The sequence below is a fragment of the Castor canadensis genome, chromosome X (genome assembly GCF_047511655.1).
Source record: "Castor canadensis chromosome X, mCasCan1.hap1v2, whole genome shotgun sequence".
Classification (NCBI taxonomy): Eukaryota; Metazoa; Chordata; class Mammalia; order Rodentia; family Castoridae; genus Castor; species Castor canadensis.
In genome coordinates this window covers 6,279,385-6,307,195 of record NC_133405.1, presented here as the reverse complement: position 1 = coordinate 6,307,195, position 27,811 = coordinate 6,279,385, and the positions used below count along the sequence as shown (strand labels likewise).

The window sequence follows — 27,811 nt, the reverse complement described above, 5'->3', positions numbered from 1 at the left end:
ATTGCTCACCTGGAAGATCACAAATAATTGCACAAAACAACTGGGAATGTCTCCCAAATAGACTGGGGCTGAGAAAGTCAATGGTGTTTCTACTATACGTTCTTGTTGGAGTGTAGTAGCAAAGCCCCAAAGCCCTGATTCTACCACCAGTCCTCTTATTTGGTTTTATGACTTGATCTGTGCTTTCTAATTCAAGCCTCAATTTCAACAGTCAAGAATCCTCAATTTAAAAAAAATCAAGAAAAAACAAGAGAGAGAGATAAATAAAACCATAACCCCAATTTAAAGACCAAGCTATATGGAAACACAGAAATCAAAATCACCTTTGATATTGTTCATTTTGGCTTTCCTATTAATCACATAAATGAACTGTCCTACTTATTATTATAATAAACAGTAGCTCTTATCTCCATGCTTTTATTCCTATTGTAGACTCAATAAAACACACATATACACACACATAAATGCTCAGAAAACCAATGCAAGTTTGTAAACATAAAAAAATAGAAATTGTATTTTCCAATGTAAAATTATTTCACTCCTAAAGCACGAGTATCAGGCTCCCACTGTGAAAATACTTGTTTCCATATATACCATAGAATGCAATATCTCAGTAATTTCTAACAGAAATAAATTTGTCAATGGTGATTTACAGCTGCATTTCAGAGACCAGCATTATGGTATAGTGCAGTCAATAAGACTAAAATTCTCTATAGGAGGTGTCAGCAAGACCAGAAGACACTGAGTCTTTTATGAATGAGTTTCTCTCTTTTTGGCTACTTGAAGTGAAGTCTAAGCACTGTCCATCAAATTTTACCTGAAATAAGTTCCCTTCTTATGGTATGGTATGAGTTTCACACAGGACAGATCAGAGTTATAATAAAGTTCTTTTTATTTTTAGCTTCCAAATTATTGTCAGTTCAGCCTTTAATGCTCTTCCATATTTTACACAGTATGCTTTGCAGCCAACTTCTAGAAGTTTCCGTTTGGCGGGGCAATTCTCCAAGCAATTAAGGACATTCTGAGTGTAGAAAGATTGTTGTTCCTGGAGCCTGGTAAGAAGCAGTCCCCAAGGCAGCCAGGCCACAAGAAAAATGCCCACCCAAAGTCAGCAAACGTGTGGGGCATGCTCCCTGCTACTTGGTGTAGTAGACAGAGATTACAGTCTTGTAAACCTGAATCCCTTAATTGCTGGGACATATATTCATTTCCTTGTTTTGGCTTGTTTGACAAAATGCAGATCTTCCACTGGAGTGTTGATTGTTTATAAGGAATGTGTGCATGGGCACCAGGTCTGAAAACACTTGTCCCAGTGTATCTGAGTACAGGCTTGCAACTATCCAGGCTTACTCTTTGTTCTTGACAGTTGCTACTCTCTCTGGGCCTAACCCTAGCACATGATTGGCTTTTTGAAAAACTGGATATTTTCTTACTCACTCAGTCTACTTCATTGACATACAGAGATTTTTATGGGGTATTTATCAACATCCTATCTACCTTAATTGGAACCCTGAATGCCCTTGAGGCAAGAGCACTGGACTTAAGGAGTTTAGTGACCTGGGTTTTAGCTTCTGCTCCATAACAATTATGGTATTGGAAAAAAACACTGATCAAGGATGCAGAAGATGTGAGCTTAAATCACAGGAAAATTTATTTTTAATGTATACAGAGTCCTTTAAGGCAAATTAAACAAATTGATGACCATATGTGTAAACACGTATGGGTACACACACAAACACTTGTCAGAATCCAAATATGAGCATACTCTTTAGTAATTACTCTTAACATAAAAGTACAGTTAACTTTAATACTTAATAATTTTTAGTTGATAGAAGACCCAACAGTCAGTCCCTCTTAGCATACCACATGCCTCCAGTCTCTATCTCAATGAGTCTGAGCTGTGTTATAGCCTTGGAAAGAACTCACCCAAATATTCTAAGACCAATGAAGTTACTAACCTCCTCCAAAATGGTCTGTGTCCCAAAAAAAGGAGGATAAGACACGAACTGAAGAAGGTCAATTTGTATTTCTCATGATTATAGAATTATATATTTATATAGTATTGTCATGTCTATTCTGTCTCTAAACAATGTTCTTGTTTTGATTACCAGATTCAGATTCTCAGCAAGCACACCAGACATTGTGTTACTTTAAAGCTCTTTTTTCTTTTATTCTTTCATTTTTTGCAATATATGGTTTGTATTCAGGACCTTATACTGGTGAGGCAGGTGCTCTGCCTTTTGGACCATGAACCCCAACCCTTTTGGCTTAGTTAGTTTTTGAGCAGGGTCTTGCCTTTATGCCTGGGCTAGCTGGATAATGACCTTCCTATATATGCACTTCCAGCATAGCTGGGATGGCAGGTGCATGCCACCACACCCAGCTTTTATTGGTTGAGATGGAACCCCCCTAACTTTTTGCCTGGATTGGCCTCCAACTGTGATCCTCCTGATCTCTGCCTTCCAAGTAGCTAGGATTATAGGTGTGAGCCACTGACCCTGGCCTACTTTGTAGTTTCTTAATGAAGCCATTAAAGAACAATGGGGGAGAAAACATAAAACAAACCAAAGAAATTTGATTTTCTTTGTTGAGTTGGATTGCTTCATTTAATTGATTATAACACCTTGGCAGTTACTTGCCTATACAGTATCATTACATGAATGCATGACGTTTAGGGTTTTATGAGCCATCATAGATAGGGACACATAAGATATATTCAGTTACCTTGAATAGAATTTTTAGACAGCTTCCATGAATACATGGATGTCTATCCAGTTAGCTTTTGACTTCAGTTAATTTTGTGAATACTATTGAGAAAATGGCAACTCCAAATAGAAACTTCCTTTGTTAAACATTTCGGCCTTGTCCAATTGGAAACCATCCATACCTCCTTTTAACCAAGCAGTTCTTAATGTTTTAAGCCATCAAGAGTACCTATATAGTCTCCATAAAAGCCCCAATTTAATGGCAGATGTAACCATACTTCTATTTTTCCTTGCCATAAAAATAGTTCCTCCACTTAGAGTATTAACTACTACATGTTTGAAAACATCCATCCATGGATCTAGAGATTTGATGAAAGGCCATGTGGAACCAGACTGGTTGTGTACAGCCTCAGTCTACCTGTGGGTTACTGATAAGCATGCTGCATGAACAAATGCCTCAGTGTAGTTCTAAGTAAGGGGAAAGGAAATTATGTTATCACAGGAATGACAGAAATCTCAAACAATAACCATTGTGCTGCTAACCATCCATCCTAGAAGTGCTCCACATCATTCCAATTGTGCAGATGAGAAAAGTGAATCTAGAATACAGTCCCTCCCTATAGTGTGTGCACCCCAATGATAAGACAAACTAACTGTGTACATTTATCTCAAATGGGCATCCTGACTACAAATATACAGAAGAGCCATCTAAATAAGACTGCTCCTTGGTGGGAAAGTTTGAATGCAGGCTGAGGGCTCTGTGTATTCAAAGCCCCTTGTCTTCCAACTGGGCTTCCCTTTCATGTGTGATCTGATGGGCTTGGTACACCAAATTTGGTCTTTTGTACTTAGATCCAACTTTTAGGAGACTTATAGAGCTGGTTAGTAGAAATGAATTCCACAAGAAATTATACCTCTCTGGTTTGGAAGACAGAAAACTAGATCAAAATTTCCTTGTTTAAATAAAGTGTCATTATTTCTAAATTTTTCTCCAAATGTTATGAACACTTCATTACCATGTACAAGAGAAAGACTATGAGGATGTTTTTGCAGGTTGCCATAACTGATACAAGCATTGCATTATTTCTTAGATGAATTTCCATTTTTTTACTTAAAAAATCCCTCACATCCTCACATTCATTACAGCCCTGACTATCCTTCTGCCAAAACTTTCATCAATGAAAATGTTTCCTTTGAGAATCTGATTTGAGATTTAAGAATTACAGTGCTTTATTGCAGAGCAATAACCCACTCTCTAGCAATTCCATATATTCTTCCCTAAGTAGATGTTTGGTCCACTACTTAGATGCAATTTCGATAGGAAAGTAACTGTGTAATGTGGCAGAAAAAAATGACTGCCATTTTCTCAATCAGATTAATTCTTAATCTAAATACATGATTTGGTACTTGGAATTTAGAAATACTGGTAAGCAGTTTGAGGTTTACAAAAGCCAGAGTAACTCTCTTGATAAACTGGTAATCTATGTGACTTGCATTAGTTGCAGCTGTTCTGGTTTTAAAACTGAAAAGTATGCCAACTCTTCTTTAACCTGTCTTGTATGCCCCATGTCTCAGATCTTGCCAACTTTTCCTAGGGACTTAATATATTTTTGGAAGTTCTCCACTGCATCAGGGACAGGCACCTGGGAGTGGAGAAAACAAAATTTGGCAGCCTGTTCAAGCTGTGAATTAAAGGTAATTCACAGTTTGAAATGAATCAGCATGAGGTCCTTAAGAAGAGTAATCAGACATCAAGAGGATTTTCTATTGAGGATTGCATATTGGCTAATGTGACAACAAGCAATATTGGCATTTGGAATGTTCACATCAAGGAACACTGAAGCTGCTGTGGTTTGATGGGTGCCAAGACTGAAAACTAGGGCTTTTGCAAAGGTAGCTGTAGATTTCCACTTCTTTTATGCAAGCTATGCTAGCTGAATAAAAATGTTTATGGTGAAAAGACTAGATCTGATTTTTGTAGTGGTGTTCATGGACCCAAGCTTATGGTAGGATTTGTATGTTTCAGATGGATTCAGAATCACCTTTTTAATTGAAAAAAGTTACCTTTCTCTCTTTTTCTCTCAGGGAAAAGTTGAGTATTTCTTCTACATGATTTGCATCTGAATCTACATTCATTTGTTCATTCAAGCTTTCATTCCTTTCAACAAATATGCATTGGGCTGCTACTGTATGTAAAACTCTGGGGCAGACACTGGTAATTCAGAGAAGATCCTGCACATCCTTCTCCCAAGGAGGTTGCAGTCTGGTGAAAATTAGACATGCACTGACAACACCAGCAACTCAACTCACACTTATTGAGCACCTGGTATATTTCAGGTACGCCTGTGCACTCTTTCTCCTCATAACAGGCCCGTGGAGTTCATCATAATTATAAAAGCAGAAACAAAACCTCAGAGTCATTAAGTTGCTCACAGTGACACAGTAGTAAAGGATGGAGTTAGTACTGACTCCAGAGCATCTGCTCTTCTTACATTAATGACCTCTACTGGAGTATTTTGGAGATAGCTGTATTAATTTGAAGTCAGGTGTGATCTTCCTCAAGCATTAGGTCAAAGTGGACTAACCTCAATTCAGACCCAAATGGTGCGTGTTATTTTGTTTTAAACCAGGGACTTAAGTATTATTACTGAGTTCAGTATTGCATATATTGGATATACTACACATGCTGATGTAGATACTCTTGGTTCAGTCATCCTGAACTCAGAGCCTGCAGCCAGATTGTGTCACCAAGAACATATGATGTTCTAGCTACACTGAGGCTGAAGTATACATTCCTCCAAGGACTTATACCATAATGAAAAGTCCATGTAAGATTGATTGTGGTGACACGTGATAAAGACAACGCTTCTCTCCAGAAATCTCCATTTTGCCATGTAAAAGTGAAGAGAAAAATGATATTTGGGGCAGTTTTTATGAGATGTTCATCCATTGCCTTTCATGCTTAGCAACTCATTTGATGATTGCAAAGGGGTTTTATATCCTCATTGTGGAATATTTTTTTAAATATTCCCATCTGTTATCAAACATAGTGGCATATTTCTGAGTTTCCCTCAATGTTTTGAACTGTAACTGAGAATGAAGCAAAAAATACTCAAGGAATATACTGAATTAATAAGCAAGAGAGCAAATTTAAAATAATTTCAGTTGCATAATTGAATTTGTAATGTTATAGCAAACATGCACACACATTCATGCACACATGCTCATACATACTCTGTATGCCAGAATATTAGGTCCCTCCAATGCTGTCTGATATAAAGATATGCACATGCACTTGCATGCATGCACACACACACACACACTTTCATGTGCATAGGGATTGAAAATTTGAGAACACTTTCATGCAATACATTAGCCTCATGTGAGCATCAGAGCAATTCTGCTAGAGAGCCAAGTGATAAGAAACCACACATAGGAAGGGGAAGATATTTGTCCAAAGTCCCCCACTTAGGGAGTGTCAGAGCTGGAACTAGAGTTGAGTATATCACATGCCCATTTGAAAATGCTGCCTTGTCCTCAGATTCCCTGGGCAGTTACAGGGACAGAGCTTATCATTCAGAACCCTGATACGACTTCAAGATCCAGATAAAGAAAATACAGCAACAGTGTAGGCACACTCCCTGAATCATTCTGAGAAATTAAAAAGAAAGAAACAAACAAAATCCAACTGAGATTAGATGACAAGAAATATCTACCCTGTTTCTTAACTATTCATTTTGTTTTTTCATCTCACCAAGCATCTCACAAACACCCAGATCCTTTGTCACAATTATGTTATTGGGAATGTTATGTTTAAATGGCTGCTCTTAACACCTTTCAGAGCTGATAAAAGCCCTTCCACTTTACTGATGAGTTGGGAGCAGTGTTGGTAGAGTACCACAGATGCATGCACAATTACAGCTACAAAATCAGTTGAAATATCTGACAAATGCCTTTCTTTGTGATTCATCCATGTACATTTTAACAATGAGGACCAAAAAAGGAAACAGTCTCAAAGTTATCTGATTGGCATCTCCAAATATGCTGCAAAGCTTGGGAAGGAGTAGGGTAGGATTGGGGTAGGCCTTCTGAAAAACCAAACAAACAAAATTTATTTTATTTGCTACCCTATAGAAAACTGACACTCAAGATCAGTCAGTATAGCCCTTTAAAACAATTCTTTGTCCTTGTGTAAGGTTTCAGAGTACCTAAGAAAGTGGTGATAGAGAAAAAGACGCCCAGGGAGGTGCATAAGGTATTGATTATAACTTTGCCAACCCCAGTGACTAATTTCTGGAACTTACTTGTTTTTGCAAGTAATTTTTAAAATATCCCAGAATGATATATCAGTATTGCGACCACATGGAATATTTCTAGATTTTAAGAGAAAATATATTTAGGTACTGAATGTCCATAATACCTATCTATCTCTCTCTCTAGACACTGAAAGGGTCATTCCAAGTTTTTCTAAAATAATTTTCATAGATCATATGGTTAAAAAAATTAAGAAAAGAAACTGTATGTGAACAATGTGTTTGAGTAATTATACCCACTACCACTTCTACTAGGAACTATAGCAAACATTTTATAAACATTGGCTATTTTACCTCACGACATCCCTATGAGACGGATATTGTTTTCAATCAGCATTACCATTATCACTCTCATGATTGTTCTCAAGGGCTGTGAGATGGTACCAAACAAAAATACCTGTGACCACACAGTCAGTACCACTGCTAACACTGCAAGTCAGGCCTACCTAGTGCTCTTTGTAGTGGTCCATTTCAAGATCACATATAATCATGTTGCATCCTCATAACATCTGAAGGGTAGATATGATTAAGCCAATTTTATAAAGAAAATTTCATCTCAGAAAAATTAAATGACCTGCTCAAGATCGTAGAGCTAGTTGTTGAGGGAGCTGGAATTTTACTCTAGGATTCTTAATTCTGAGTTCAAACATTTTGTTGTATACCATATCTACATCACCCATAAAAGCTTTCAGTTGAACTCCTATCAATTATAAAATATATATGAATATGAAAATAGCACTGATAATATTTTCTAATTAATGCTACTCTATATTTTCTACATATGTTATAATTTTTTTACATTTTATCTCCACTTAATTCTCTGGGACAGGTGACATGCCCTAGAGAGTTTACATCTGTGGCCTCCTCTTCTGACAAGTGGCTCAAACCCCAACTCTCTCACTCCTCTGTCATATACCTTGATGACTTCACCCATTGTTTTTCTGAGCCTTTGTTTCTTTATATAGTAAAACAGAGATGATGTATTACTCATTATTCCTTAGTGAATTGTGTTGTCATCAGATGAGCTCATGAAGACTTTGCCATCAGCTATTGACATGGCTCTCTTTCCATGTTTAACAGGGAGAAAGTCATGCAGACTGGGCATAAGTGAGGTGTCCATCCTCATACAACCTATAGTATTGCCATTGCTCAGTCCCAAGCTTCTTGACTCCTGGTTGAGTGTTCTTTTTATAATATTTAACAACATTTCTGAAAAGTGTGTTAGTGTGCTTTGAATCAAATGCTTAGCTGCCAATGCTGTCAGATGGTCATAGACTTAAATCAGTAATTACCTGTGCCATTCCCCTCCTAGTTAGATAGTTCCAGCATGCTTCTTGATGTTTCACGTTATGAAGAATGAGTGCATTTTCCCACTCAGTTATACCAAAAGATACATTAATTTAGTGATACTTTGAGCACTTACAGTAGAATTATAAACTTTGGAAAAATTGCACACTTTTTAACAATCTACTGCCTTTCACAATGGAATTTGGGGTTAGGATCCCCCTTTTATCTTCATGCTTTTTTGTAGTGCTTTATTCTTCCGAGATTGAAGAGGACCTAAAACTGGTGACCTGTTTTGCCCTTTATGACTGGATTAAAATTCCAGGTTGCTACTATGGTAACCGTACCTTGAAAATTACATCCTGACAGAGTCACTAAGAAATTTAGAAGTGCACTGCTGCCATGAACATTGAAGAAAGGCTGCTTACAATTGTCAGAGACAGCTTCTTAATTGAAATAATCTGCCTGTCCATCTGCTAGAAAGAGTTTGTGTGTCTTGGGGAGGGGAGACAAAGAGATTATATCCCAATAGATTTTTTTAATGTAAAATATGGCTGTGGTTTGAAGCAAAGCTGTTTGCTGCATGAAATTTCAATCAACTTTAGCTCAATTTATGCTATTTAGAAAGAACTATGATATTCAGTATTCATGGTGGCAAGAAGCCAAGATGCACAGTAAAGATGTAAAGACACTCAGAGAAGATACTGTTGGGGTCTATCCCAGACAAACCCCACTGGCCCCAAGATCCAAATGGCAGCTACCTTCAAACCACAGATTTCTCTGCCTAAGCCTTTGGGCACTTGGAGAGTATAGTGCAGCAGCATGACAGACTTCACAATCAAGAGGAAAAGCAGCCACTGATTTGCCTAGTGACATAAAAAAGTGAAATGGCGTGGATGCTCCCAAAGACAGGGAAATGAAACAAGCATAGAGTAGCTCTCTATTCTGAAAGATGAAGGATTAAGATTGATAATTGTAGGAATTTCTTTGTACATTTCTCTCTCAAGGCAAGCACATTATGGTGGGTTTGGCTTTATAAGTAGTTGTGGTGGCTTTATCTATGCTTCCATGACAAGATGTTTTGTGTGTGGTTAGGCCTTTATGTTCTTTTCCTCCTCTCCTCTCCTCACCTCTCCCCTCTTCCCTCTTCTCCTCTCCTGTCCTCTCCCCCACTGTGCTCTCCTCTCCTTTCCTCTTCTGTTCTCTTCTTTTTCCCCTTTCTGGTTCTTCCCCTCCCTTCTCCTCTTCTCCCTGCTCTTTCCTTCCCCTTCCTTCCTCTCCCCTCTTCTCCTTTCCTTCTCTTCTGACATGTTCATGACAAGATTTCAGGCTGTATTACTAATACCACATATATAACTCTCTGAAATGATAATGTTACTCTGAAAAAATTGTCATATTCTTTTTAACATAACAAATGTCAAATATTAGGCCTGTTTGGACAATATCAAGGAGTTGGGACTGAGGGATTGGAGCCATGTGGACTCTTATCCCCTAATGATGTGAGAGTACCTTGAGAAGGGTAGTTCTGTCTGAAAACATAGGGTAGAGTTGTCTCTCACCACACCTGAGAGTCTTTTCTTTCTGGTTTGGTCAGTCTATGTGCCAAGGAAGCTGTGATAGTGATGACTGAATTGTGATATTCTGCCAAACCCTAGCAGTGCCCATGAATGTCCAACAAACACATATCACCAGTCTCCTGCCTATGAGGGTAGTAGAACCAAAGGTAGCAGTATCTTTGATTCTCCTGATACAACAGGTTCAGAAATTTGGGAGCTGCTGAATGGAAGAGATGGTATCTATTCACTTATTACCTCAGCAACTGGTATAAGACCTGCTACACAGTAATCAGAAAACATTATTTAGTGTATGGTAGGTAGTAAAAGAATAATCTAGAAAGTATCAATTATTCTATAGTAATATTAAAATTTTGATAAATTCTTTAGCAGCTAAAAGCTAGTACCATAAGACAAAATATACATGTATGCATTATATATGGTTATATATGGTTGGAAAGAATTAAATGTAGAAATTGAAGTGGATAGACTGTTCTCAAATCCAAGTTGCACTGTCATTTAACCATGTGACCCTTAGCAGATTACTTAACTTCTCTATTATTTAGTTTCCTTATCTGTAAAATGGGAATAGTAATAGCACTTACATCATAGGATTAAACGATTGAACAGCATGCCATGGTACCTCATACTTATGAATTTCTCAATAAACATTAACTATTGTTATTAGTTATGCTCATGATTAATATTAGCACTCTTACTGAATCTTCTGAGTGAGTGCTTTTTGTACTATATTCCAATCTTCAGCCACCTGGGGAGCTTTCACTCTATTGCCTGACTTGTCACAGAGGCCCCCAAGTAGAGCAAAACCTCTCCAGAAGGAAAAAGTCTGGACTACACTAAACATTTCCTCTGCTCACCTACACACCCTAGTGCCCAAGGATGAAAATGAAGAATGGCTAGAATATCTTAGACATATATACTTTTGGTACTACATACATTTTTCTCCAATCCATGACTTGAACTTATGTCTGGTTGACTCCAGAAATAGACCCTTTAACTTAGCATTCTGGCCTGTCCACAGAATCTCCTATCCCAGTATGTACCTGGACTCAATTGTCTTAGGAAGTAGCAATACATTCTCAGAAGTCACAGAGGGAGGACAAGAGAGAAAGAATGATGGAGGACAAGAACTTGACCTAAGACATTCTCTACTCCTGATTCCCAGAATAGCTTCTCCCCATTTGTAAAATCACCACTGGAATAATTTCCTGAGTGATTGCTTGGTTCATATATATGTGAGTGACTACTTTTGAAACATCAGGATAAGCATGTTGCCAGGTTTCTAATGAGGCAGAACAAAATCCCCAGTTCTTAGAATGCATAAAGGAAATTGTCTGAATAAGAAAACATGTGAGTAAAATTTCATGGACTAGCCCTTGCCATTCTGTGAAATACTCTATTCCCTTGCCTGAGCGTATCATTCCAGATGCTACATATCTACTTCTATTGCCTTGGTCTAAAAAGACATTTCATACTCTGCCTTTAATTATTACCAGGATTGACTATGAACCCCTTGAGAAATAAGCTTGTTTTCGCTGGAAGGGAAGTTAAAATAACATTTAAATAGGTTTTAAAAATAAGAATGGAATCTCAGAAGACACACTATTGTAGAAGGCACTGTATATCAAAATATATAAGAACATAGTTGTAACAGTGACTTGGTAAACACATTGCCGAGTGAACTATGAAAAATAATCCACCAAGGTGCTATTTCCCTTACTCCTAAGCACTGAGTTAAGAGACTATCGCCATAAAATAGATATGCACTGTTTAAAAATATTTGTGTTTGTTTTTTAGTTTATTTTCTTCAGGCCCAATAGACTATGTTTTTCTTCCCTTGCAAGAAAAACTATACTGTAAGGAATTTAGCTAAGTGATATATTAAGTATGGATCTGGAATAGTTTTAGAAAATAACAATGTAAATAAAGAAATATTTTAGCAATTGGATTTTGATTGTGATATAAATTAACTTTATAAAATAGAATCAAAAGAGGTTCAATTAAATCTTTCCAATCATACAACATTGCATTTCACGCCCATTGGGTTAGCTACTGCCACTTTTATTTTAAGAGCCCAAATTCCTACACAAAATATGTATAACAATGTCAGTAAATGATTTTCCATATTCTGGACAGGTTTTATGTTAAAATCCTACGAGCTCTGCCAAAAATTATAGAATAATGCATGTACCTCTCTATTGCGTTTTCTAAAATTTTTAGATCTGAACAAAAGTAACTTAACTTTTCCAATAATTCAGTTTAGATTTGTCATCTTTTAATTGTAAATACATGAAAGTTTGCTGAGATATTATAAAAAAGAGGAGAGAAATAATAGATGAGACAATTTATTATGTATATCAGAACATTTAAAAATATTTCTGATTTAAAGCCATTAAATAATTCCCCAAATTTCAAACTATACTATAAAACATTTTTCTTAGTTTAACTCCAGCAATACAAATGGTGCATAAATGGAAAAGTTTCAAAGCAATCATTTCTATAAATAGAATTTCAGTGTTTCTACTTTTATAAAGAAGGCAAGCAATAAAGTAGATGAATCGTGACAATCTCTATTTTAAAAAACTGAGAAAAGTTGCATTCATTTGCTTACCCTATTACAGTGTCATTTGGCTACATGATGGTTATCATTGAATGATTTTAATGCACAATTTTACGTAGGAGAGAAAAAGAAAAGACAAATATAGATGTTTTCCCACTTGATGCAAACCTGACACAAAAATTCTAGCATATATTTCTAAATAGATAAAAAGATAATTTTTCAATCTCAAAAAGAATATTTCATTGAAAATGATTCACCACAGGTTTTTTCTAAATAGTAAGCTCATCTCATGTATTTACAATATGGTTTGATTTTCAAAGCATCAATTTTCATGCACTTTCCAGTAACAGATCTATTGTGCAAAGTCATGCTTACTTGTGTAGAATAAAAAAGCAAAAGTATTTTTCTAAATTGGGTCCATGGTTTACAGAGTTTGCTTATCATTAATATTAATTCTTTATAGTCCAGCAGCTTTTGTTAACACAAGTAGAGATGGAGATGCCACAGGCTGCCTCAGAGGTAGTTCCATGTTGCTCATTCATAATTACCAAAATGCTGTATTTCAGCAGCAGTCAATCAAACACAGCCTTGTTCTTGTTCTCATGGGAACCTAATCCTTCAGTCCCTTTGCCTTAAGTTTGCTTGGTTCATGGACACATTCCATGAGCTGAAAATTGAACAATAAATTAGTAAGAAAATTAGAGCAGTTTTCAGGACTGCCAGTTGAGGTGAAATTTAATTTTTGTGTGCAGAATACCACAGCCAATGTTAAATGAACAGATCACCACTCACAACACTGGAATCACAAAATTTCTAAACAGTCCTGGAGGCTAATGTGGAAAGATACCCAGAATCACTGTTTTGCCAGTGGAAAAGCACCAGAGCTGAGCTGAGAAGCATCATTTGAGATCTGTGCACCAAGGGACTCAAAGTACTTCTTGAGTGCAGAAGACTCACCTCCCTTCTTTCCCAGTAATATTTTAAATAAAGTGAGGGCTCACATTGCTTTTTAAGACAAATGCATTCAGTCTTTGTTGAAGGGATGGTTAAACCACACAAGAACACTTAATACCACCACATTCTCTAGTCTTTTAAGAAGCTTTCTTTGGGAAACATCTCTTTCTGCATGAAAATAAACAGCCCTAAAATAAATCCAAGCATTTAAGGCCCTCATCCTAATAACTTGGCTAAACACATTTTTAAACTTCCAAATGGAACTCAACTTTAAAACTTTCAAGAAGTATTTCTAAACTGATTATACAGGGTTAATCCTGGGTGTTTTATTTGTAGAGCACTAATTTCAAACTTAAAATGCAGTTGTCTCACATAATATTCAAGAGTAAATTGAGCTTTTTAACTTTAAAAAGAAAAGACTCATTCCTTCGTTCATCTATCTATGGCTACCCTGCAGGTCAGTGGGAGTTTTATGTGTTACTTGGTGGTTATTTAGGGAATTTGAATACACTGACTCTATCTCCTAATTGAAAATTAGGATTTTGCTGTGATTTTGGAAGCTTTTCTTGTTTATATCAAACAATTTTTTTTGAAAGATTTGGGCTGTATGATTTCATTTGTGTCATGTCAATGATGTAAACATTTGAGGCAAACAAAATCAGAAGGAAAGAAAATTACCTCACTTTTCAGTCAATGTTACAGATGTGTAGAGAAAAATTACTTTAGATATGAAATATCTAGATTCATTTTTGATAAATGTTTCACCATGAAATAGTTGCCTTGAAATATTAATTCAATATTCAACCACCCACCTCCAGAAAAGAGGAATTTTATGACAAAATATATCTGGGAAACAGTGGCTTAAAAAAACTAACAAGTCTTTTCATTGTAGGAATTCTTTGAGCCTTTAATATGCTAATGTTCACTGTGTTTCTACAAGAGGGGTGTAGAATATGAAGTGTTTTCCAAATTGACTTGGCCACAGACATTTTTCCCAGAATACCTACTAACATCATGTGGAGTAATTTAGGCCACTCCAATCTAGATAACTGTATCATTACAGAGTTCTCTGTGCATATATAGACTCAGCCTCAATATCTACCTGGTGTGTAGATGCTCATTAGTTTTAATCTTTGCACCTTCATTCCACCTTTCCTCTAGTTTCTCCACTGGATCAGAAAGTCCTTTTGAAATGAAATGTCCCTTTTAGAGATCCCAGTGAAATCACAGACAATTCATATTCAAAAGTCACTGAGGATTTATTTTTCTGTTGATAATATGGAGGGTGTTCTGAAATCTCACCAATTTTCACCCAGAAGATTTCTTTTGTGGGGTGCTTTTTGTCTGTTTTTCTTCTTTTCCAGGCCACCTGTGACTATATGTTGTCTCCTGGGTGGCTGGCTCTGATCTTCTTCCTTCACTGTGGGGGAAAAAGTCTGGCTGAACCGAGAAAGAAACACTGCATACTTATTGAACATTCTTGGTAGATAATTTCCTGCCATGTTTTATAAAACCAGGAACTGGATGTGCTTAGGAGCTTTTTATTAGATATTGCTGAGAGAGTTAATAGTCCTATTATCCTAGTGACTTTCGAGACCATTCTGAATGCTGGTATTATTGAAAATGCAATAATGAAGTCAACTCTCAAATCTAAGCATGTGGATTGTCCACTTCAGACTGTTTCTTCCCCAGCTGGCTTGCTGCAGTCACTCAGCCCAGTTCAGTGCTGCCCTCTCCTATCCTCTGTGGGAATGCTATTGGAATGCAAACTCTCACAACATTAGAATGAGAAGAAAAACACAAGATAATTTTTTAAACGTTGGGACAGGTTATTACATCACACACAATCCAGACCCTTAAGCAAAGAATTTCTTATTTTGCTTGGGTTTTCTGTGTGTGCTTACCTCTGTCAGCAGAGAGCTAATGTCATCCCTTCTGAACACCCAAATCATACTTTCAGCAAGCCTTTGAAAACCTGTGTCCTTTCTTTAAACACTCTTTGATAACTTATCTCTTATTGTAAAGAGCCTGTAGGAAGTAGTTAAGCTGGCAAGAATCGACATTTATGATAGTCTGATCTGAAAACTTAGAGCAAAGCTATTTCTGTGTTCACAGTACTCCATTAATTATCATTTTTAATTACCATATTGACTTAAGTATTAAACACATAATAATATGTGTTCAATGAATATAGTGTACAAGCAATTCATAGTTTTCATTATGTCTTACATCATTCACATTACCTGAAGCTTGATAGTAGCTAATTGATTAGATATGGAAACACCTAAAATACTGATGGGTAGAACAGATGAGTTCTGTTAATTTTTTCTTCCTTCATCAATTACATATTAGTCTTTGTATTTATTTCTGATGCATATTCAAGATTAGTAATATGCATTTGGGGAATTTATAAAGAGAAAGAAATGGTTTAGTGATTATATTTGGACTGCATTAGAGCAACTGCTTTATAACATGGAAGAACACCAGTATCAAAATTTTTATTTCTTGGATTAACTTTTTACTTTAGATTTTTTTCATTAATTATTTTCACTACTAATTTTATGCATGCATGTTAGAGACATTTTTGCAATTATCATTTTTTTCTTTGCGATCTGGTAGCTTTAAATTAAGAAACTTGGCAATAGACCATGAATGGTGACTCACACTCATAATTCCAGTCACTTGGGAGGCAGAGATAGGAGGATCATAGTTCAAGGCCATCTGGGGCAAAAAAGTTAGTGAGAACCTATCTCAGCAACAAGCCAGGTAGGCATGGTGGCTCATGCTTGCAATACAAGCTGCATAGTAGGCATACGTAGAAGGATCACAGTTTGAGGCCATCACAGGCAAAATCTGAGACCCTTTCTGAAAAATAACTAAGGCAAAAATGTGCTGGGGGCATGGCTCAAGTGGTAGTGCATTTGCCTAGTAAGCACAAAACCCTGAGTCCACACCCCAGTACCACCAAAAAAGAAAAGAAAAGAAAAAGACAGAAAGACTTGGCAGTAGAAGAATAGTCCATAGAAAAAATAACAAAGATTGTAATACAAAATGCTAGGAGGCTTGTATGAAAGTATAGTTTGTAAGACTGTACTCTCCCTCCTCAAGGTTGGAAATTGCTGAGGAAAAGTGATCACAGCCACACACCTAACCTAGCTGAACTTACTGTCCTCACACCAAGCCCTTCTTTACATTACCTTGGCTACTCAAATGAGGAGTGGTCATCCAAATGTATTTGGTGATTGCAAAATATGGTGGATTTATTGTGTTTTCACTGAGGCTTGGGAAACTTAGGTTGAAACATTATCCAGGCAGTTACAAAAGTTACTTTTTCAAGGGCATTTAAAGGAAAGTCAGTAAATTTACAGTATTCCAAGTCTAAATTAATAGTTATTCTTTGAGGAAATACCCAAGAGTAAATACAGATACCAAGCTTTGCTTAAACAGTTCAACTTATAACATTATAGGGATGCTTCTCATTGTGAGTTGAGTCTTCTCTTGCCGTCATTCTATTTTTATTTGTCCACAGAAGAAAGAGGTAGGACAGGAATGAAGTTGGAAACACAGGTGGTGATGAGAGAAAGAATGTAGTTTTCATCTACAAAGAGAAGTAGAAATCAGGTTCTTAGAAGTGAGAAATTCTCATGTTTCCTGTAAGATAAGGTTTTGCTGGCAAATCAGCCCCAGGTGGACATGGTTTTGGAGTGGAAGGTCCTAGCTTTGCTTTCCCTTCACTGTAACTGAGTTTTGAGGAAAGCCAGAGAAAAATAAATTGACCAGCATCAGTAGCAAATGAGGGCTCAAAGATGTGCTGTGGTTAAACTGTGAGTCCTTTGCTAAGGCCCACTGCACTGGAGGCAAATCTTCATCATGTGCTGTGTGGTGAGGGATATTTAACTCAAAGGGAAGCAAGTGGAGGAATCATTGAATTTGACTCCACCAGTTGGCCTACTTGAAAGTTGAGAGTGGATTGGCTTCAAATAGGTAACTGATGTGGTTTTTCAAAAGAATGTCTAACTCCAACTAGTCGGAGATCCAGCTCAGTGACTTCAGATCATTAGAATGATGGAAAGGCTTCTCTGCATCTGTTATTTTGGTTTCACAGTTGAAAACTAGGAGTATTGGTGATTGTATTGTTAATATAGATGATGCTATTTTCTCTGGGAAGGTGAGCATTGCCATTTGGGGTGAAGCCCAGTGGCTTGACTTTCTCCCAAACCCTACCAGCACAACAGCTTGAATAAATTTCTGTTTGTGAATATCCATCCCAGTGTCCTAGAAACAGTTATAGATTTATGCAGATTAATTTGGCATAGTACAGAAAATTGCTGCTGTGAGATATATTTTAGAATTCTTAGCTCAGGCTAATGGCTAGAATCAAATAAAACATAAAAATAGGTTCATATAAATTGTTTTATAAATGAGATAAAGCTTTATGTTACCTACCATTGAAACTGGACACATTTTTGCAAACAACATAAGGGCTGTTCATGTAATACTTTCATTATTTCCAGCAAGAGTAAAACAAAACATAAGCAAGTCCATTGAATTTAGCCATCATTAACTATCATTAGCTGTAATTTTTCCTGACAAGCTATCTCTCATCTTATGATCAGTGAAACTAGAAAAAGTTGACTGAAAAACTGCATGAACGTTAATGAAATATGCCCTTGTATTTTAAGTGTGTCCAGTTCAGACATTTAAAATAGAGCAATTTATAATGTTAGCAGTCAGGACTCCATCATGTTTAAAATGAATTTATTTTTCTACTTCTTGTGAGACTCTAACTCACTCTGAAAAGACTCATGACATTTCATTGCACAAGGCAGGTCACAAATTGAATAATGTGAAATAACTTTATTAGAGAACTGAAGAAAATGATATAGCAATAATGTGTTTTACAGTAAAATTTTATAGCCCTCTAAAGATCAGTAAGTGTGTTTGTTTACTTTGAAGCGAAAAAAGACAAAGACTTCATAATGGAATTCAGAAAAATACCCAAATTAAAGGAATCTTTACCAGATAAAATGGCTTTTCTATTCTGTGGTGAATTCAGAAAATCTCCCAAATTACTTTGCATTCCACAAAATAGCATAGGTACTATCTGTGATAACATACCATTATAAAGCTGCCCTGGAATGAATGAAAGTCCTCTCTAGTGGCCACACAGAATAAAACAAGCTGGGAGTCCCCAGGGTCTTGTCTGTCCCAAACAAGGATTGAAAGGGCACTTTATAAAGGGAGAAAGAAACAGCAGGGCCACCTTCATTTGCATCACCAAACGCTAATGATGCAGGCCCTTTTATGGACATACTGTGTACACAGAATAGGTTCAATTAAACAGAAGCCATTTTACACTGGCCTTTCCCCCACCAGGATTTTTTTAAAGACAAAACAAAGACCGTTTATCTGAGTAACAATACATTACTTTTAAAAAATGTGGCACAGTGAAGAATATAGGGTAAGCAAGAAGCCTATGTCTCCATAGTTTTATCTTTGCCACTTCTTTTCTCAGACAGTGCACCATAGACTCCATGAAACCATATCTTTGCCAAAATAGGATAATTATGAATGACGACTAGTGTAGGCAGGACTATTGTTGCTGAGCCAGACTAAGAAGAGCAAGACTCAGAACTTTTTTACAAGCTTAAAATCAAGCTCCATTAGCAGAGAGCAAAATGAATTGCTGTATGATATTTTTGGCCTTGAAAAAATGAGTTGCAGGTTTGAGTTCAATGCCTATGGACAGATGTTCTGCAGACAAAAAAACCCTAAGACTCTTAATTGGCACTAATTAGCACCCTTGTAGGCAGGAAGGGATTGACAAGGTTATTTCTATGGCACTGCCCCTGCTGACTCCCAGAGCTGTTCTTTCCAGGACAAGGGGAGAGCAATGTAGGTAAACTTATGCTCTTAGCCTTCAAGGATTATTTGTGCCCCCAAACAAAGAGAGTCTTCACATTTCTAAGCTGCCAACTTAGTAAGAGTCTTTGCCTAGGATATACATTGGCCTTTATTTTTAATTAAATAATGTGTAATTAGAAGGAAACAATCAATATGGTAGAAGGACAGGCACTTTTATGTTTGTTTGTTTGTCCCTGCTTAAAGAAGCAAAAGCAAAAAAAAAGCTATATTAAGGATGAGAAAAATCAATCTCCGTACTTTCTAGATGTTAACACTAGCAGAGAACATAGAGGATGTTTTATACTGGCACAAATCCTTGCAATCTGCTGCACAGTGCATCTTTTCAGTGCTCTGTTTATAATCATCTCCATCTATAAAATAGGAAAATATCACCAGCCTAATGAGGAAGCTATAGTCTACAAAGAACCTGGATGTACTGAGGGGAATGGTGTCTTCTGACTCACTACAAGGTAGCTCTAAAATGAATAGTGGTGAAGGAGCCTGTGGCTGCATTCTAATAAATATTAGGCAAAGTTATGTGTAAAAGTGTTTTAAATTTTTGAAAATTCTCCTCTTTCTATCCTTGCAAGCTTGGTAATTATGCAAAAATGGGTATTTTGAATTAATTCAATTTAGCGATAATAAGGAATTCAAAGAATGGATTAAAGTTGTTTTTAGTAACATGACAGATTTTCTTATGTTGTAGCCTGATGGTGTTCATTTCTAAAGAGCTATAGAGGGTCTTAAATCTAGATTAAGCTCCTCCCTTTTTTTTCTCCCAAGAAGGCCAAGAGATTAGATTTAAAACTGACCAAACCCACAAAATACCCATCAAACCCCACAATTGTGAGAAATCACAAGTCCATCCTTGAATATCTTTTTAAATTCTTATTTTATTCTATTTTTTGTGGTAGTTGGGTTTGAACTCAGGGCCTCATGCTTGCTAGGCAGGTGCTCTAGAACTTAAGCCATACCTCCAGCCCTTAAAAATCTTTGAACAATTAGCAATAGTATGTACATAGATGAGCTAAACAGTATTTTCTTTAATGTGACCAGTCCTGCTTTAAGTAAAAGAAGACTCATGGATGCTAATGTGGGTTCTTCTGTGTTTATATACTATAGAAAGTTAGGAATGACCAGTTCTGCAATGCAGCAATTCTCATTCATACCTGTCCATACTTTTGTACATCATGAGCCATGCCTTCTGTCTGTAGTACTTTGGAGTCCCTGTCTTCTAGTCATGTGAGGATTCCTAAGTGAAGGCATACTGGAACACTTGCTCATCTCAGGAAGAAGTCAACCCAGAAACTATATAAATACCCCAATTTCTAAAGGCTAGGAGGTTTTCCTGCCCTTATGAAATGCCATCTTTTCTAGCCTCTCTGAGACCCTGCCCATACTCTAGAGCCAGATCCTAGCCCACCCATACCCTGAACTCCTCCAGCCATTTCCCTTGTCATCAAGCACCTACACTAGTAGAAAAGTAGGTGTGGTCAGGATTCAACAAGTCCTACCAGGTTCTTCCCACGTCCTTGCCATAAACACCTGTCAGCCCTTTCTCATCAGCACACCCTGAAGCTAATACCAGATCCCATCCAGGTTCCATACTCTGCCTTGTTATATTACAATGTCAGCCCACACCCAATCAGCCCCTTTCCAATTTCTTAAAACAATCTCCTGCAGATGCCTCTCCTCAAGGCCACATTAATATCCAGATCCCAGATATCCCAGCAACAATGATTTTCAGTAGCTGTGTCCCCTATTGACCTTTAAGGATCTTAATCAGGAGAATCACCTGACTAGAGTCATGTTTTAGAAAGACCACTCTAACTTATGTGAGAGATATTGAAAGTTTGAAATAAGGTTGAGCTAGAGAAGGGAGGACAGTTGGAGAATGTCTGTAGTACTATCGATGGAACTAAGTAACTGAAAAGATATGAGAAGTGAGGGAGAGGGTAGAAAATTTTAAATGACTCCAAGCTTTCTTGGTAATTTGGGTAGATGCTGGCACTATATGTCTTAGCCTATTCAAGATGCTATAACAAAGTACCTGAAATTGTGTAATTTATAAGGAGAAATTTATTTTGTCACAGTTCTACAGGCTGGGAAGTCCAAGATCAAGGAGCCAGCAGGTTTGGTGTCTGCTGAGGGCTGTTCTCTGCTTCCAAAATGGCACCTTCATTCTGCATCCTCCATCAGGGACAAACACTGTGTCCTCACATGGCAGAAAGACTGGAAGAACAAAACCAGCTAGACTTGTATAGAGTATTGTAGGTGGTCCTGGACTTATGATGGCTCTGTTTATGATTTTCAGCCTTATGGTGGAGTGAAAGCATTACACATTCAATATACTTTAAATTTTGAATGTTCATTTTTTCTTTGGCTAGCATTATGTAGTACTATCCTCTCTCCTAATAATGGTCAGTGGCAGTGAGCTACAACTCCCAGTCAGTCGCTAGATCAAGGGAAAGCAACATGGTACTATGTTGTCAGTATTCATTGGATATTGTGTTTTTTAATCTCACCATGTCTACAAAGTGCTAATCTGTATCTACCGTTTCTAATGCATTAAATGCTGTCTTGACTTACAATATTTTCAACTTAGATTTATCAGGAATCATAAATCAGGGAACATCTATAATCCCATCCATGTCCTAGTCACCTCCTAAAGTCTCCACCTCATAGTGCCTGTGCACTGAGGATTAAGTTTCAACAAGATCTTGGAGGAGACACAAACATACAAATTGTAGCAAAAAGGTACAAAAATAACTCACATTCATGAAGTCATCCTACTACAACATGGGTAAAACATGAAAACATTATGCTAAGTAAAAGAAGCCAGGTACAAATGGTCACATACTATATGATTCCATTCATATGAAATGTGTAAAATAAGCTAAATTATAAAAAAGGAAAGTAGCTTAGAGGTTGTCTAGGAATAGAGTGTGGAAGAAATAAAGGTATTAGAGCAGTGAGAGTGAGTGGTTAAATAGCTAAAGGTTACAGGGTGTCTTTCTGAGGGGATGAAAAGATTCTGGAACTAAATGATGGTGATAATCACACAATGCTGTGAATATACTAAAAAGCATTGAATAGCCCTCTTTAAAATTGTGAATATGTTTGCTACAATAATTAGATAGATAAAAATAAAGCATAAATGAATGAGTAAATGAATACATACACACATAAATAAAGTAAGTGAAAAAGTGGAGCATGGGAGAGAAAATGAGTTCAGTTTTGCCTGTCTTGGGTTTGTGGCATTTGTGGGACATTGTTGTAGAACTGAATTTAGAAGCCTGGAACACAGAAAACTGTTCTAGACCAAAGATGTAACTGTAGGAAAGTGGACAATAACACTCAGAGAGAGTGAAGAAGCATTTGCATCAAGAGAAAAAGCACTGTAGAGGGTGTGGGTAGAGGAGGAGAAAACAGGAAAGAGGGTTTACATGGAATAGTCAAAGGAGTGCAGTTCACTACAGTATCTGACCTTCCCTTTCTCACTCACCCTTGGTTGGGAGACAAAAATCCCAGTTACTATGCATGCCTCCAATACCAGTAATTATCTTATATCCTGGACTTTTTCATTATGCCATCCTTTCTGACATCTGGTCCCTCAGTGACTCTTTAAGCTCTCTAGGGAACAAAAATTCATGATATGAGAATGCTTAAGTTCTAAAATATATTTGAAAGAGTGTGAATTTGCCCTCAGATAGTATTGGCAGAAGGAACTAAAACCAAAATTCATCTTTAGTAAGAATTAAGGATAAAGGTGAAATCAGTAAGGCTTACCAAAACAAAATAATTATGAATAATCGCTCTTAAAAATAAGACAGTCTTGAAGAGTGACACAGGTCTTCAGTGAGTTTGGGGTTTGGTGATGTTATTTCAACTCCAGAGGCTCAGGTATCTGAAGTTCCAGCTATCTTCTAACTTAGAAAATTGGTCTCTGGCTAAATCCCCACTATCATTGTATCACCTTAATGGCTGTCTGCTCTTAAAAAACATACTTTTGTCATACTCCTGCATGTGTCTTTTTTCTAAATAATTATATGGTGAGACAAATACATGAAAGATAGCTATTAATGGTATGAATATATTGCTCCAACCCACTACTTTTGGGTCCTGGGAACTAGGAACTGGAGTAAAGGCCTGTAGTAGTTTCCTCAGGGTGTTATAACAAAGCACTACAAGCTGGTGGTCTCAAGACAACTGAAATTTCTCAAAAGAGCAAGGCATTGTCAGGGTTGGTTCCTTTTGAGGAGTGTGATAGAAGGATGTGCTCCGGGCCTTTCTCTTTGGCTTGTACAGATGGCTATCTTCTCTCTGGTCCTCTTCACATCTTCTGCCTATGTGTGCCTGTTTCTTTGTCCTGTTGGCTGAAGGCCCACCTTAATGCCCTCAAACTTTATCTCCAAATAAGGCTACATGTGAGCATTGAGAGTTAGTACTTCAATGTGTGAATTGGGGGAGGGCACAACTCATACCTTAACAAACCCACTTCCTGAAATTGAATTTGCCTTTCTAAGTGGCAACAATTCTGATGATCCTTAGATTGTAGTAGTGACCAGGTACTTAGCTTTGTTCTATCCTATTAGATGGCAATTTAGGGTGATCTTTCCCCCCCAAAAAAAATCATTCTTGAGCTTACTTCTTCTCCACTCTCAGAATGACAGGACTTAGGGAGCTTACTCAGGAGGCAAGTAGAAGCAGTAATTTTCACATAACATAGTGACTACAATTACTAAGTTAAGAAAATCCTGATTAATCATAATTTGGGCAATTGATGAAATAGTTTTTAAATTTTACTTTTTCCTGTAGAGACAACATGTTTGTAGAAAGCAGCCTCCACATTCATTATAAGCAGCAATGTTCTGTAGATTTTCCCAGAGTTCTTAATTAAGCCTGGCTTCTGACCATCTTGTTTGCCTATGGTAATTCATTCTCTGGCTTTGGGGTAGGATATAATGACAAGAGAATCCACTGGAGATCAAGAAGCAGATCAGGCTGTTACTCTACATTCTCTCTCCACTAAATCACAGTTTTCTTTTTTTCCAAGGGAAGGTGGTTATTGTGAAGCTGTCAAACTGAGGCAAGTTAAATGGGCTGAAGTGAAGACTCCTATTAAAAATAGCAGCTATCTCAGTCACATTCAAGCTCTGCAGACAGTTACAAGGCAATTTGGCCCTGGTAGGTGGGTGATTAAAAACCAAAGGCATGAATGATAAGATGGGAACACCACTATTCCTTCATGGTATGAAAACCAAGAGGGCAACTGGATATTCCTCTCTTGGCTCTAGCCTGAAGTCAGTGTGACCTTCACTTTCTCCCTCAGAGCAGGCCCACGGACACAGTATCCTCCCTGTTAGTAACCCTGGAATATTTTCCTTGGCGAGGTCTGGGAATGCAATGCCACGGTGGAGGAGATGGCAGCAAGCAACAAGATCTGTATTGAGTTACCAGGCAGCCAAGGAATTCATAATGCTCTGATAATGACTGGGAAAAGAATAGTTACTGGTGATGGGAGTGTGTGTGTGTGTGTGTTTCGAGTTGGGGGCAGATGCCTTCTGCATGAAAAAGAACAGTGAGGGTATTTTTACAGTGTCATATCTAAGATTGTGAAGGTTAGATGATAGACAATCAGAGGAGGATTAAAGGGAAATTATCTCTCAGCTCAGGGGACCCCCAGTTTAAATTGGATTTGTGATCTAACATTTGCATTAATGTAGAAGCTACACAGTAGTGCTGGTCCCTGATAGGGTCCAACTCCCTAATCCCATGTGTCACAGTCCGGAAAATTGATTAACCAGTGGAGGACCAGGCCTGACGCAGATTCAGCAGAGGAGAAAACTCTGCAACCCAGGTGGCTGCACATCAGACCAGCAAAAGCTAACACCTTTTCGCTCTTGAGATAGCATTAGAGACATTTTATCTGTTAGCAAATTCCTGTATAAGACCATTAGTTGAGTACCAAATCTGCATCTTCAACCCTACTTCTCTTTTAACTGCTAAAATTCAAGCCTCTTTCCATCAGTGCTTTCATCATATTGGAGTAACGCATCTACATTGTCAGCACATATTAAACATGTGCCGCCTGGGGAGGCTTATTGGAGGCAGGGGCAGGAAATGTGTACTGTTGAGAGGGGGCCACTGCTCAGACAGATCCCTTCAGTTACCAGCCTCAGGTCTGGCAATTCTGAAGTCAGAGAGGATAGAAGAATCTTTGTGGATGGGATTTTGGCTCTGTCCCTACCCCATCCAGACAGTTGTCTCTTTAATGTAATGCTTTGTCTCTCCTACAAAAGACAGAGTCATTTTCCCTTGGCAGGGCTTCTGCTAGCTGTTTCAATTGCAGTTTAAATGTACAAAAAAAAAAGGAAGTGAGAGAAGGAGTCTCTGTAAATGTGAGTAAGAATGCATCTGAGACCATCTGCCAATCTCTGTCGGGCAGGACAGTAAGCAGAGTGATTAGGGATATGGACTTTGGTATCAGGAAGGTGTGGGTTGCCATCCTCGCTCTCCTTCCCACTCCTGGCCAGCTGTGAGTGTACTTTTTACTATTAGCTTTATTAAGATGTAAGTACCATAAAACTCACCATTCTGAAGTGTGTAATTCAGGGTTTTTAGAATATTTACATAGTTGTGCAACCATTATCACTGTCTAATTCCTGAACATTTCTATCACCCCCAAAGAATCCTCCTAACATTAGCAGTCACTCTCCATTTCTCCTCTTCTTAACTGGCAACCAGTCTCTTTCTGTCTTTATACATTCTATATCTGCATATTTGCCTATTTTAGACATTTTATATATAGAATCATTCAATATGTGGCCTTTAATACTGGCTTCTTTTAAAAAATGTTTTGGAAGTTCATTCATGCTATAGCATGTATCAATGATTCATTCCCTTTTATTGGTGAATAACATTTCATTGCATGGATAGATTGCATATTCTTTACCCATTCATGAGTCCTGGACATTTGTGTTGTTTTCTACTTTATTCCCCAATGGCACATGATGGGGAATATCTTTTCATCTGTTTTTTGGCTATTTGTCTTTCTGTCTTAGTTTAGGCTGCTAAAAAACAATATCATAGACTGTGTGGCTTAAAAAACAACATCTATTTCTCACAGTTCTAGAGGCTGGGAAGTCTAAAATAAGAGTGCCAATATGGTTGTGTTCTGCTGATTGCCATCTTACTGTTTTCTTCACATGGCAAAGAAAGAGAGCAAGAGGGAATGAGCTGTCCTGTGTCTCTGCTTAAAAAGGCACTAATCTAATGAAGGAGCCTTCATGATTTAATCACCCATTAAAGGCCCCATCTTCAAATACTACCACATTGGGAATTAGGACTTAACACATGGATTTAAGGGGGACATGATTGATATCTTCAGTAAATAAATATCTATTCATACATTTTTTGCCCATTCTTTAATTGAAGTCTCTATCATTTTATTGTTATGTTTCCAGGGTTATTTATATATTTTATTTACCAGACCCTATTCAGATATATGGGTTTGCAGACATTTTCTTCTATTCATGAGTTGTCTTAAATTTTTCAGCTTAAACTTCCTCCCTTAAAAACAGAAAATGCAAGTAAAACTTCCCAGCTTTCTTAAGAAAAGTTGATGAGGTGGTCCATCAGAGCACTTAGAAAAGTGGATGTCTGATGCCTTTTAAGCTTATCTCTGTAAGTCTTCTCTGTATTAGCTAATGTTGGTTGATTTAGATTTATTGTGACACAGAGGCAAGATGAAGTCCTTAAATCATAATTATATATTTGACAGGTATTATGCAAAAAGTTCAAGGAGCTTTGATTTTGTTAACATCTTATTCCTAGAGCAATTTTATTTGGAGTGATTATATCTTTATTCTGAAAAAAAATTATATTTCTGGATATGAATATTAGCCAGTATTGGGATCTGTCACTCTTCATATATCTATATCTATACTTCCCCCTATATTTTTCTATCTGGATAGCTAGTTAGCCATTTATCAAGAATGTTAATCTATGAATAACTGCAGAAATAGCCTAGTGATAGCCTAGTGCTGGGACCATACTCACAATTGACACCTTCTAACCTGAACCTAAACCAGGAAACAATAGATCTCCAATTTCATTAGATGTTTGCCTTTTGCATGTAAAACTTACTCTCTGTTGTTGCTTAAACTGCTTTCTTCAACTCAAGATCTGATGGTTTCCTCATCAGTGATACTAGGTTCAAATTTTTCCTATATCAGTAATAGCAGAAGTAGTAGTATTAGTCAAATACAGTAGACTTTTTTCATATAATATTTCAGTTACTCATTGCAGCAACCCTACAAAGTGTACAGATATCAGCACCCTCATTTTATTTTATTTTATTATTGTTGTTCTGGGAGGCAGTACATTGTAACATGTACAAAGGTTCTTACAATGTATCAGATATATCATGCTTTAATTCACCCTCTCCACTGCTCTCTTTCATTCCTCTACCCGATTCCTGGAACAGTTTCAACAGGTATCATTTTTGCATTTACA

General features: G+C 37.2%; 1 protein-coding gene across 3 annotated transcripts in view; it reads left to right on the top strand.

Moving 5' to 3' along the window:
- Aff2 (ALF transcription elongation factor 2) overlaps positions 1–27,811 on the top strand; it is a 478,328-nt gene that overhangs the window by 324,041 nt on the left and 126,476 nt on the right. The gene's annotated exons all lie outside the window — the stretch shown is intronic.